Raw genomic sequence first — 14,301 nt, 5'->3', positions numbered from 1 at the left:
CTAGGGGGGGTTGAGTGCAGGGCTTACTCACAAATTAGGCCCTGTCTCCAACCCCTCACTTTGGAAAGCTGAGGTTGGCACTTAGTGAGAAGTGGAGGGGACTGGGAGTAATTATTTTTTTAAGTGTTTTAAAAATATTTATGGAAAAACATTGAAATAGAATTAGCATGTATGGTAATGAGAATGAGGTGGCTCTGGCAAGGACAGAAACTTTGTGTCTGATAAAGACTTCTAGCTGCAGATTCCTTCCCTCGGATTTTCCCATGCATCAGACTGGATCCGGAAGATTTTTTGTGTGCAAGACCCCTGCGCTCTGGTCTGTGGCACCAGTCGGCTCCACGTGCGCCATCAGCATTGTCCACACCGGAAGTGACATCCCTTAACCTATAGAGATGATATCCAGGTGCGCTGTCAGTTCTTTTCTCTCCACACCAACCAGCGTTGATCTGGAGAAAAGCTACCCCTAGTCATTTTTTGGTTGACTTTTTTTGGACATTTTGTCAAGTTTTTTATTTATTTTTTTAGGGTTTCCTCCTGGTGTGGCAGGTAATGTCATCTAATAAGACTAGCTTCAAGCCTGCGGTGCCTGTCACCTTCCGATTTTGGACCTGCACCTTGTATGCCTATGGTGCCTCAAACATGACCCAAAGTCATATTCCGACTGCTGCACCATGCACCCGAAGGCCTTGAGACAGCGATCCCTCAAGCTCTTGGTGGCTCAGCGTGCGACACTGCTACGTTTGAGGTCCCGGTCGAGAGGAATGTCCCGGGAGTAGATGCAGACTCCGAGATCCTTGTCACACTCCACCTCATTGTGTTATTCACGTAAGTCCCGCCATATGAAGAGGGAACCTACCCCTAGGCTGGCTCCATGCCTCCCCGAGTTACAGGAGGCAGTTTCAACCCCGGCCCAACTTAAAGAGTTCTTTGAGGCTATACGACTAATTTTTGGCTAGACTGACTCCTCTGGCATGCCTTTGGGCCCCAAGGAGTCAGCAGGGGCCCCTTCTCCTTTCATGCTGGCAGCTTCTGCCCCCGCTCGAGTTCAGCCCGAGGAACCTTTCCTTGCCTTGCTCTCTCAGGCTGTTGCTGATGGGGAAGATGCAATGAAGTTCACCATACATTGTGGACTTGACACAACCGACTCACTGGGCATAGCGGTTGCATCGACGGTGGCATTGAGATGACACATCTAGTTGATGATGACTGGCTTTTCAGGTGATGTCCAATCATCTCTGATAGACATCCCCTTTCATGGCTCTCGTCGCTTTGGAGAGAAGGCAGATTTGTCTCTTGAGCGCTTAAAGGACAGCTGGGCTACGGCCAGGTCCTTGGGGCTTTCTATAGCCCCATGTCGCCCATAATCCACCTTTTGCTCCTTTCATGGCTCTGGAAGGGGCTTTCAGTAGCGCTAATACCCTCCCACCTAACATGCTACAAAGCCTCTGTATGGCCTAGAGCTAAGTTCCCACTGACCTCGTGGATCGAACAGCCAACAGTCAAGTCAATCGACCACCTCTCTGGCAGCCACAGTCTCCAAACCCTCCTAATCTGTCCACATACCGTCATAGGCATCCAGTTGGTGGCAGAATTCACCATCACCTGCCTTACTGGCAGTCCATAAAATCTGGTAGGTGGGTTTTGCAGATCGTCTGACGGGGCTACTCTCTCCCCTTCATGACCACCCCTCCTCATACCACCATCTTATGAGAGGCTGCGAAGGATAATTTTTTCCTCTCCACCAGTAAGTCACAGCTCTCTTGGCCAAGGGAGCCATAGAGAGGGTGCAGATGCCAGAAGTAGGTCATGGTTGTTATTTCTGCTACTTTCTTGTGCTGAAAAAGGATGGAGGCCTTGATCCTGTCCTAGACTTATGGTCCCTTAACTACATCCTCAAGAAGGAGAAGTTCAAAATGCTGGTGTTAGCTCAGGTCCTGTCTGCCCTGTATCCAGGAGACTGGATGCTAGTGCTGGACTTGCAGGACACATATTACAACATTCCTGTCCTGCCTGCTCACAGGTGTTACCTGCGGTTCATTGTAGATCATGAGCATTTTCGGTTTTCTATGCACCTTTTGGCCTCACCAGCTCCCCTCTGGTGTTCACCAAGGTGATGGGGTAGTTACAGCTCATCTGTGGAGATCAGGGGTGTCAGTCTTCCCTTATTTTGACGACCTAAGTTGAAGGTGGGCTTGTCCCAGACTGTTGTCTCCCACCTCCAGACTACGGCGGATCTCCTACAATCACTGGGATTCACTATAAACATGCTAAAGTCCCACCTGACTCTTTCTCAGATGGTCCCTTTCATCTGAGCTGTTCTGGACCTAGTGCAGTTTCAGGCTTATCCTCCCGAATGGCGATTCCAGAATATTCAGACTATGATTCCAATGTTTCAGCTTCTACCCTGGATTTCGGTGAGAAAGACTCTGAGGCTGTTGGGTCCTATGGCCTCCTGCATCCTGCTGGTAACACATGTGCAATGGCATATGAGGCTTCTGAAGTGGGACCTGAAGTTCTAGGGGGTGCAGTGTCAGGGGAATCTCTCAGATATCTTCCAGATCTCGAAGGGAACTGCAAAAGACCTACATGTTGGCTAACAAACTGCGACTGGGTTCTCTTCCCCAACCACATCTCACAGCAGTGACAGATGCGTCACTCCTGGGGTGGGGTGACCACCTGGCATAAGTGGAGATCAGAGGACTCTGGTCACCAGTAGAATCCAGAGTCTATGTCATCTTGCTGGAGCTCCGAGCGATCCGACTGGCAATTAAAGCTTGTCTACCCTCCATCAAGGGGAGGCTAATGCAGGTGTTCACCAAAAACACCACTACCATGTGGTACTGCACAAACTGGGCGGGTGGGGTCACGGACCCCTTGTCAAGAAGCTCTACATCTATGGACGTGGCTGGAACATCAGGGCATATTCCTGGTGTTATTAATTGATGAATGATTGTACTAGACCTACATTTATCTGAGCATTAGTGTTGTAATTTTTGCAAATTTTGTTATGATTTTTTACACTAATTTGATTGAGTATACTTTATTGCATTTCAGAAAGATGAAATTACTGATTTGTAAACATTGTACAACAGTCGCAGAATTGAGTTGAGATTTTAGGTCACAATGCAATTTGAATTTAACGGTAAGTTATCAAGGGTCCAAGTTAATTGGTGATGGATAAACAAGTGAGATAACATTGTTAATATTGAATTGTGTTAAAATACATACTTGTCCAATAACATGTAGAGTATTGTAATAGTTCAAAATGTGAATAGTTTGAATGTAAAATTCACTCAAAGATGGCCGATACTTTCCAGTTATATTCACATGGCTATAAATCCAAAGTCTGTTTTAATTGTTTATTGTTAATTATTGTTTGGTGCACTTAGTATTTAAAATAGAAAAAGTCGAAGGATTATTAACCCGTGAACAAGGAAACTTTGGTTTTAGAAACGCGTTGGGTGTTTGTTTGTTCATTAAAACTTTACTTCAACCGAGTGCTGTGACAGAGACTTGTTATTTCGACCATAGGGGGATAATACGCCTTGCCTGGCAGGATAACACCTCTTTGGATTTATGAGGGTCGCAACCTTCTCTCTGTCTGCTACATTGCTGTCAGGGGGCATAGTGATTGTTTTCTGGCATGTATGGATTTAAAGATGCCCTTTTCCCACCCCATCTGTATACAAGAAGGCTGACTTGGAATTAAAGTCCCTTTTATTTCCTGAAATCAGAAGAGCCTCCATGATCGAGGGAAGTTGAGCTTCTCAGAGAGTGGAATGTGGTGCTTGGATCACTTTCGAAGACGAGAATCTTCATAGGTTAACAACAGGGTGAGCACGTTTTCACATTTTTTTCATCTCACACTCAGTATAACTAACCGGTATTGTGGATGGGGTAGGGGATAGACACACCTTGTGTCTTTATGTTCAAGTGAAGAGCCTAGATGAAGGGAGCAAATTGACATTTATTTATGCCATTTAGCGATTAATGGCAAAATGGCACCAGCTAAAGAAACCAGGAGATGTGAAGCAGCAGACAAGTTGTGTGATAGCCTTGGAGTTCTAGAGGAGGCTACTAACACTCCACGTATCCATAATAATAAAGTTGTGTGCTACAATAAAAAACAATTGTGGGTGAGTTATTGAAAAACTCTAAAAAGGAAGAATCTAAATGGTGGGAAGCAGTGACATTGTAGAAATCTTTAAATTGCAATAGGACACCAAAAGGATTATGGATTTTTGATGTCCCAACGTTTATGTATCCAGATCCAGTGATGTTTGATGAATGGGTGGCCAATAATCATTGTTGTAGCATTAATATGCTCATTATTCTGATTAAATATTTCTGGAAAGAGCAAGAATGTTTACTTAATGAAATCAGTAAAGTGGAGACACAATTGTGCGAACTTTCCTCCTAATAGGAATTTGAAAAGGAAATGACAAAGATTGATAATAGGCTTGAAAAGTCAGAAGAAGTGAAATTGAAAAAAAACAAAAGTCTGAGAGACGAAATGGATTATGATAAAGGACAAATTTTGACCTTCTCCAAAAAGTATGAATAAATAAGAGTTTAGCAACCAACAGAGACTCGATATAGGGGTACAAAACAGATTTTTTGATCAAGGATGTGATAAATTAAGTACAACTAATGTTAGTGAAGCCATCTCAGATAGTCAGATTGAACGTGAAATTGACAACAGTGAAAGTGATATTTCAGATCAGTCATCACCTGGAGGAGTAAAAACCCAAATTTTAAAGGAATTCGATCTCCTAACCCAGGGCAGACTGGCAAGTTAATCAGGAAGAGGCAGTCATGGAGGTCGGGGAGGAAGAAATTCATCCAGAAGAAACACAAAGAAAAAAGAAAATTGACAAAGCCCGATAGGAGTTGCAACAAGGGGCCAAATTATATTGAAATGAAAGAGGAACTAATGGTGGTTAATCTTTTGGATGTCAAACTTACTGAATCCGAAGTTGAGGTACTTTCTTTGGGACTTTCATTCTGCCCAACGGCCCCCTTTAACTATACTCAAAGTAGGGTTGATTTTTTTCACTTTCTTAGAAAGTTGAAATTACTTTAATGGTTTGCTTCTAAACCTAGAGAGCATGTGAAAAGTAATGAAATAGTACCATCCAAAATACTGATTAGTGATACAGATACGCTGCATACACTTTGTGAATTAGATAGTGAAGTAGTGTGTGAAGCTGATCCCTTTCTCAATTTAACTTATATTGATATTGGGGTACACTTAAGTTGTCCGAGAGGGTTCAAGTCAAAATCTAGGTTCTTTCCTTCCTTGGTTAGTGTTGCTGTCAGTGTTTTTGAAAAGTGAGTGGTTAAAGTTATGAAGAAATTGAGGTACACTAGAATGACACGGTGGAACAATCTTGAGTATAGACAAAGGGAGGCTATACAGTCTTTATGGAATAACAGGAGTATTGTGATTTAAAAATTCAGATAAGGTTGGAAATGTGGTTTTGCCTATAGAAATGTATCTGAATGAAGATTTGAGACAGTTAAAGGAGGTAAATATTAGCTGTTACTGGAGTAATGGAAAGATAGAGATCTTTTGGAACGGGAGGAATGCCAATTTTTAAAATGTGAGTTTCCAAAAACTCCAGCTCTTTAATTCCTCTCCAAATTGCACAAACATCCGACCAGTCCTCCAGGATGACCAGTTGTTTCATCTAGTGGTAGCCTATTGGAAAATACCTCCAAATATGTAGGATTCTTTTAACAACCTTTTGTGGAATCACTTCCCTCACACATCAGGGATACTACTGATTTCTTGTGATTGATTAATGACAATCCTTGGGAAGATGCTTTTTTACTAATGTGTTTAGACGTAAACAGTTTGTGCACTTGTATTCCACATGATATGGGCATCCAAGCCATTCACCATTTCTTAAGTGCCAGATCTTTATCTTATATTTTATACACTGAGATGGTTCTGGACATGATTATGATTTGCCTTGCAAATAACTTTTTTATTTTTTATTTTTAACAGAGTTATATATAAACAGATCCATGAGTCTGCAATGGGAACCTGCTTTGCACCCAGCTATGCAGGTCTCCACCTAGGCTAGGGGGAGGAACTGGTGATTGGGAGCATCAACCTTTTTTAAACCCATGTAGTCTTCTGGGTCAGATACAATGATGACATCTTCTGTATTTGGCTTGGTGATGCAGATCTGTCAGGCAAATTTGTTGATATCCTAAATAAAAACTCTCTAAATTTAAAGTTATCAAGTCGGATTGACTCTGAATCCACTGAATTTTTGGATGTAAGAATAAGCAAAGAGAATGGGAAGTGGACGAGCACTCTATGTAGAAAAGAAACATCTGGTAATAACTTGCTGCATGCTAAGAGCAGTCACCCTACCAGTTTAATACATAGTATCCCATCTGGTGAACTGCTACCGGCTCAATGAAATTGTAGCTCAGATGTGGCTTTTCTATCAGAAGTTAAGATCATGACTAATAGATTTAGTCAAAGAGGTTACAGCCAACAGGTCATTGATAAAGCTTTACAGAAGGTAATGAGAGTCAACAGACAAAATTTACTAATATAAAAGTTGAAATTTCAACAAGATAAACAACCTATAAGGTTCATCACCACGTATCATAGTAGTATCTATGAGCTTAAGAACATTAGCCCTGGGGACTACCACCTCCCTGGGGTATTTAACTAATATGGAGCGGGGCACGCAGCCCCCCCCCCCCACAGCCCCGGGGACCACCACTTCCTGAGGCTATTTCCACATTGGAGCACGCGGCCCCTCTCAAGAAGCCACTGATGGCTCTGGTGACTGCCACTGCCCAGGGCTAGCTCCTGCTATGTCCTGGGGTGCCCAACCCCGGGAAATAGCTGTTTGCTTTTGCTTTGTGGGAGATGACTGCCCACACCAAGCAAAAGCATCCATAACTCTGCTTCCTGATAGTGGGATCTGTCAAAGAGGTCCCGCTGTCAGAAAGCAGAGTTTCATCTGTCTTCCTTGCACGCAAATATGCGTACAAGAAAGACAGATGAAAACAGTTCTCCATCAACCAGGGAGCTGCTATTAAAAGCAGCTCCATGCTTGCTGGAGCAATGCCAGCTCACACAGGAGGCAGGAGCTGGCTGGGACCATGGTGGAGACCTTGAGGCTCCCCTACGGTCCCAGATAGCCTCCAATGGGCACAAAATGAAGACAGAAGGGCAGGGACCACTGGGGAGGCCTTGAGGCTACCACCACGGTCCTAGATAGCCTGTAAAGGGCACAAAATGAAAAAATATATTTTTTCTAAACCTATGGTCTTGGACAAGGTGTCGGACCCTCGCACTGGAAGCTGAGGGTTCTACTCCAGGCGTGTCCGTGATCATTTCCCCCCTTTAATTTATTTTTAAACTTCAAAAGTTTAAGGCTCATACTGAAAGGTGAACTTAATTTCTTATTGCCAATTTTTTTTTTACAATTTGTCTAGAAATATCTTATCTAAGTATATCAGCCATCAAAGCCCAATAAAATCTCTATTTCTATCTCTTTCCCTCCCACTCTCTTTCTCTCTGTCTCTCTCACTTTCAATCTCTTCCTCCCAATCACCCACCCACTCAGACCCTTACCCATCTACTAACAGACCCACTCAGACACTCATGCACCAACTCACAGACCCATTCGGACCCTTGTGCACCCACTCACATACCCACTCAGACACTCATGCACCCACTCACAGACCCACTCAGACTCTCACACCAATAGACACCCTCATGCACCCATTCACAGACCTGCACATACATTGATGCACCCACTAAGACACCGATGCATGCACTCTCACACCCAGAGACTCTCACAGCCACTCTCACCTCCAGATACACCCTCTTACACCTATTCTCACACCCAGAGAGATAGGCTGCAGTCAACTGCTGCCGCGCACCACTAAAGCACCATGTGTGGAGTACAGATGGGTGGCTAGGGGGTTGGCTGCAGGGACTGGCTGCAGGCCTGGACTTGTGGGCAATCCCTACTGTACACAGACGAAGGTCGTGCACGGTGCAAGGTTGGGTGCTCATAGGGGGTTGGGTTCAGGGCATGGCCACAGGCCAGGCCCCGTGGCTAACCGGATTAATGCATAGCAATGAAAATTACTATATGTTAAAAAAAGCCATAGAAATTTACTGAAAAAAACAAAGGTTACAGGGACATTATAGTTAGGAAATAGAATTTACAAAACCATAGAAATTCACTTAAAAAAGCAAAGGTTTCAGGGGCATTACAGTTAGGCTCACATTTTGAAACGTACAAAACCATAGAAATTTACCTGTTCTAGTTATTTCAAATAACAATAACTCATGCCCTAAGGTAACTATAACTTGCACTTTTTCCATGCACTGCTAATTACCCCACAAATTACAGCACCCATGACATCTTCGATAACATCACTGATAATATCAATGTAATATTTGCAGTAACAATTTTGATGGAAAAACTGTGCATGGTGGGGCGCGAGTTACCTTAGGCCATGAGTTATAGTTACTTGAGATAACTCTAACTATAATAGGTGAATTTCTATGGTTTTGTACATTTAAAATGTTAGTATAACAATAACGTCCCTGTAACCTTTATTTTTTTCAGTATATATATATCTTACCGCATTAATAAACTTGAGGCAGGTCAATTTGCGGCCCTTTAGGAATTGCTATTTAACACTTGTACATTTTTGTACATTGAGAATTGCGATTTCCTAATTGCGATTCGGCAAGAATCACGATAAAGAATTCACAATCTCTAAATTCTGTACATATGGCCCTTAATCTACAAATAGCAGAACAATATCACCAATTTATGGTGTGCATGATGATTGGAGTAGGTGAGAAAGTGAAATTCAAAGTCATACTGATGTAACTGGCCTGTTTTTAGTAACACATCTATGTAAAAACTCATAATCAGACAGTGCCCACCAGACGCCTAAAGGTGGGAAACTACACAAATCCAAAATTTCACATCTAGATATTTTTACTTTCCTCTGGTACATGTTGCAAAAGAAATTAGAGCGCAACCAACAGGGAAACTTTGGAAACACTCCTCAGAAACTGCCAGGAAAGCAGTGGCAGCTAATAAAGTTTTAAAGTGGCCTGACATTACATTATTACATTGTTACTATTATTCTAAGTGATTTTTTAAGTAAGGAAAAGCTAAAGTGTTTTTTTAGGAACACTGTTCTCAAATAAAGGCCTTTGCATGCATATTTTGCCTTTTCCCACTGTGAAAATTCATGCTTACACACAGAATACAAGTAATGTTTTACTCACAACTAGTTTAACACTTCACCAGGCCACCACTGCCGAAAAGTGGTTGCTGCTACGTGTATCCAAGAGATGAGCTTAGCCTTTAAAAGGTGGACTAAAGTTATTTTGTAACTTAGCTGTCCAGTGAACATGACTGAGGTATACAAGTATATCTCAAGAAGTAGAACCAGAAGTTTAACTCAGAAAAAGTATGTGGAATAATGCACTAGTAACCTGTGAAGACGTGCAACATGAAATCCGAAACTAGGTTTGAAAAGTACTGAAAATGAGTTAATCAGCAAAGAGCTTAAGAGCCTTAACTTCTTCTGGTCTGCATGATGACTGGAGTGGGTGACAAATAAAGCTCCAGGTTCAAACTGAAGTAACTCACCATGGCTCCCGAATACATGCGTCTGGAAACTCATAATCAAACAGTGCATGCCAGCATAGACCTCAACATGGAACGCAACACATTCTAGTAAGTCAGGATGCTTTGGAGTCGGGGGTGAAGCAGCTTTACAAACTCACATCTAGAGACATATTTAACTTCTTTGGTTACATGATGAGAAGGAAATTGGAGTCTAAGCATTGTCCTTCCCTGTGGAACACTTTCATAACGTTTCTGAAAAGACCCACCAAAAGACTGGGAATCGGCTTTAGGAGGTGGACTTTGTTGCAATGGAACTCGTGCGGTGTGATGAGCGCGTGCAGCCCATCGCACTGCACGAGCAACATACCTCAGCGGGAGAGTGTTGCTGGGGTGGAATGTTGAGGGTAGAGTTGGTTGAGGGGAGCGACGATACGGGAGGCAGAAGGGATATCTCTTCCCCTTTATTGTGTGTCCTATTCACTTGGAGTTGCATTCGAAATAAACTGAGAAGAATCCAGTTTCCGACTGAGGCTCATCTTCACAAACTTAAAATTGACTTTTCACTTTCCTCGTTCACTGTACTACACGGCAGTACACAAGTACTACCGCTCAAGAAGTGACGACAGCAGTTTAACATGGGGAACAGTATGTGGAATACTCTGTTAGTAAGCCATGACAATTGTGCAAAATGAGGTGTGACACTAGGCCTGAAAAGTACCGAAAACTATTTAATCAATAAACAGATGTAGATCCCTAACTTCTTCTGGCCTATGTGCTGAGTGGAGTAGGTGACAAAAGGAAAATCCAAACTCACACTGTAGTAACTCACTCCTACTGCGGAACATATACATCTATATAAACTCATAATCAAACAGAGCACAGCAGCATAGGCTTTTTAGGTGGAAAACTGCATATTCTAGAAAGTAAGGATCATTTAGAATCAGGAGTGCAGCAGTTTCAAAATTTCACACCTAAAGACATCTTTACTTTTCACACATATGAAGAAACTGAGTTGAAATCACATCCAACATCTTGGAAACAGTCTTCTCAAAGTGTTTGAAAAGTGTGCTGCGTCTAGTTGAGATTTGATTTTAGACAGTAGACTGAAAACTCACTTTCCATCTTCCTCATCTACTGAACATGATTCTGGTATAGAAGTACTACATTTGAAGGTGTACAATCAGCAGTTTAAAGTATGAGGGACAATGAATAAGTAACCCACGAAAACTTGCACCATGAAGTTTAAAACTTTGCTTAAAAGGGATTTAGAATAATTTAATCAGTAATCAACTGTAGATACTTAACTTTCCCTGGTCTGTGTGATGACTTGAGTAAGTAATAAAGAAAAATACAAAATCAAACAGAAGTAATTCTCCCCTGCTTCCTACCACAACCGTCTGAAAACGTATTATCAAACCGAACTCACCCGAATAGGGATTAAAGTGAGAAACTCTGAATTTACAGAGTACGAACAGTTTGAAGTTGGATATGAGGCGGATTCAAAATATTTCATCTAGGGTCTTTTACTTTCCTCTCCTACGCCCAGTGAAATAAACTCACATCATAAAAGGATTTAGTAAGTCGGCTGTTGCTAGGCCTACTGTATGGGTGAGATTCATCCTTAGAAACTACACTGAAAACTCACTTTGCAGCATACTCGCCCACTGAATATAACTGTTGTATACAAGTAGTAAGTACGCTTGAATTAGTAGAGACAGCAGTTTAACCCCAGGAAAACTTTGTGGAGTATTCCATTAGCAACCCCTGTAAACATGCAAAATGAAGTGTGACTGGAAATCTTCTGAAATTCATTTAATGTGTAAACAGTTCTAAAGCTTTAACATCTTGTGATGTGTGTGATGACTGGAGAAGGTGACAAAGGAAAGATCACACTCAAACAGAAGAAACACGCCCTTGCTTCATAACATATCAATCCGAAAACACATAATCAAACTGACTTGACTGGCATATAGTTTGAAGTGGGAAAGTGTTAGTGAAGGGTGAGGGGCATCTCCAAAATATTACAACTAGAAACATCTTTACTTTCCTTTCTTACATCATGACACTTGTGTCCCCTCTTCTGTAATACAGGTAGCATGGTGTTCCCTAATTAGAATAGGGGAGTTGTGCATGCTATTGAGGGAAGCATTGTGCCCAGGGCCGGCTTTAGCGTTGGTGGCGCCCTGTGCGACAATCTTTTTTGGCGCCCCCACCCTATGACCACCTCCTCGGATTACCTCACTTCCAACTAGCAACTAGGCCCCTCATCTCTCCATAACCCCCCTTTCACAAACATTCATTTGTTTTAACACACTTGTAAAGGCTGGATTTACTAATCCAGTCAGCTATCCACATAAAATATAGTTCTGCTCTTTGCAGCAGGCATATTAACCCTCTATGCTACTTCATGGCGAGTAAAAGCTGCCACTAGACAAAACTTCCATCTCTCTCCCTAGCAGGAACATTATTCACAAGAGGTATCTTGGCATTTGAATTGCTTCCTGAAGGCTGGACGCACAATTAACTTTTCAGCAGGTGCTTTTAAATCACAAGTTTCTAAGTTATTGCTAACCACAGCTCCCCACTGAGGTCAGCGCCCCCCAAACCAGGTCAGCAGCAGGTGCGACCGCACCACTCGCACGGCCCCAAAGCCGGTCCTGATTGTGCCTCTGCACCTGTGCCCTAATACTGATATGGCTACAGGGCTAAACAGGCCATCAAGAGGTGATCTGATTGAGCTACAGTGCACCTCCCGAGGGCGAATCCGGCACAGGTGAAAGAGGGCCCCATGACCCCACAAAACATTTCCTCTGCAGACTTCCGCAGTGAGTGACTGCACTCACCAGAAGGGGGATCTTTGTTTCTTCTTTGAAGTGCAGGAGAACTTTGGAGCACACCCTAAAAATAAATTCAAGAGTAGCAACACAAATTAGCAAGGAGTTCATCTATTGCTTGTGGCTGAATCCATAAATCACATTGCAATCAATCAATCAATCAGGATGTGTAAAGTGCGGCTAATCACCTGACAGGGTATCCAGGTGCTTAGAGAAAGCAGCGAAGGCACACAAAAATCTGTGAAAAAGCAAGGAGAAAGAAGAGAAAGCAAGGGGAAAGGAGAAGAAACAAAAAACGGGGGAAAATCAAGGAAAAGCAGTGAGAACAATGGAAAAGCAAGGAGAAGGCACTCAAAAAAGGGGGAAAAGCAAGGAGAAAGCAGTAAAAAGAGGAAAAGCGAGGAAAAGGCACACTGAAAAAGGGGAGAAAGCAAGGAATAAGCAGTGAAAACCAGGGAAAAGCAAGGAGAAGGCACACAAAAAAACGGGGAAAAAGCAAGGAGAAAGTATTGGGAACGAGGGAAAAGCAAGGAGAAGGCATACAAGAAGTGGGGGAAAAAAGGGGAAAAGCAAGGAATAAGCAGTGAAAACCAGGGAAAAGCAAGGAGAAGGCACACACAAAACGGGGGAAAAAGCAAGGAGAAAGCATTGGGAATGAGGGAACGCGGGAATAGCAAGGAGAAGACGTACAAGAAGTGGGGGAAAAGTAAGGCGAAAGCAGTGAAAGTGAGGTAAAAGCCAGGAGAAGGCCCACAACAACACAGAGGTAAAAGCAAAGATAAAACAGTGAAAAAGAGGGTAAAGCAAGGAGATGGCACAAAAACAGGTAAAATCAACAAAAACTAGGGAAAAACGAGAAGAAGGCACTAGAAAAATGAGGGACCATTTGTTATTCTTCAAGAAATATGACAAAGGTAAAGGTGTTGATATGAGGTAACACGTGAAAAGCATGAACATTTCAAAAAGCTGAACAGCGGACACACATTTTGTCCAATGAAGACTTTTTCAAGGCTGGTAAAGCTGGCCTGTTTTACCCCATGGAAAACTAAACTATTGTGCCAAAGGGTGAATAGTACGAATATGGTGATTATTTGTATTAATATTTTTGTAAAGCAAACTGTGGTAGTTATTAGCAGAGGCTCATACTTGGTTGGGCATTTGAGAATCATGAATGACCTCAGAAAAGTGAAACATCCAAATGAGTGGTGTTGGGAGCACAAAAGGGCCATCGAGTGGGTAATTGGGTATAGGTCAAAGAATTATTAAATTCTTTGCAAGGGCCTTTTTAAACCGCCAGGTGTAAAGGAATCACAGAATTTAAAAAGTGTGCCACTTCACATGATGAGCACCACATTTTTGTTTATCAAAATACTTTCCTCAATAAAACCTACTGTTCTTTCATTTTGCCTTATACTTTTCTAGGATGTGCAACTATCTTTAGTCACTGCCCATGTTGTAAAAGGAACTTCATGCATGCACATAGAAAGACAGACCGACTGCTTCAAACAACAAGTCCGCCTTCCACTGATGTGGTGCTCCAGGATGGTGAGAGTTTGCGGCCTGCCTGGGTGCTGAGCATTATTTGTAATAGGGCATGCTATCTCTGCTTCTGCTCAATGCACCTACTTAAATGTGTGCCTTGGTGCAAACAGGGACAGTGCATTTGTTCTATAATATAGTCCCAGGAGGCCTTTGTTTTTCAATATAGCATTCTGTACTCATGGAGCAGAATGTTCTAATAGCCTTACAACCTGCCATAGTAGGGTATATTAATCAATAAGGACTATATTATCTTTGACACGGGTCTACCACAATAGAGCAAGTCTTTA

The sequence above is a fragment of the Pleurodeles waltl genome, chromosome 9, assembly GCF_031143425.1.
Source record: "Pleurodeles waltl isolate 20211129_DDA chromosome 9, aPleWal1.hap1.20221129, whole genome shotgun sequence".
Lineage (NCBI taxonomy): Eukaryota > Metazoa > Chordata > Amphibia > Caudata > Salamandridae > Pleurodeles > Pleurodeles waltl.
The sequence above is the reverse complement of the archived record's forward strand: the minus strand, read 5'-3'. Positions refer to the sequence as shown.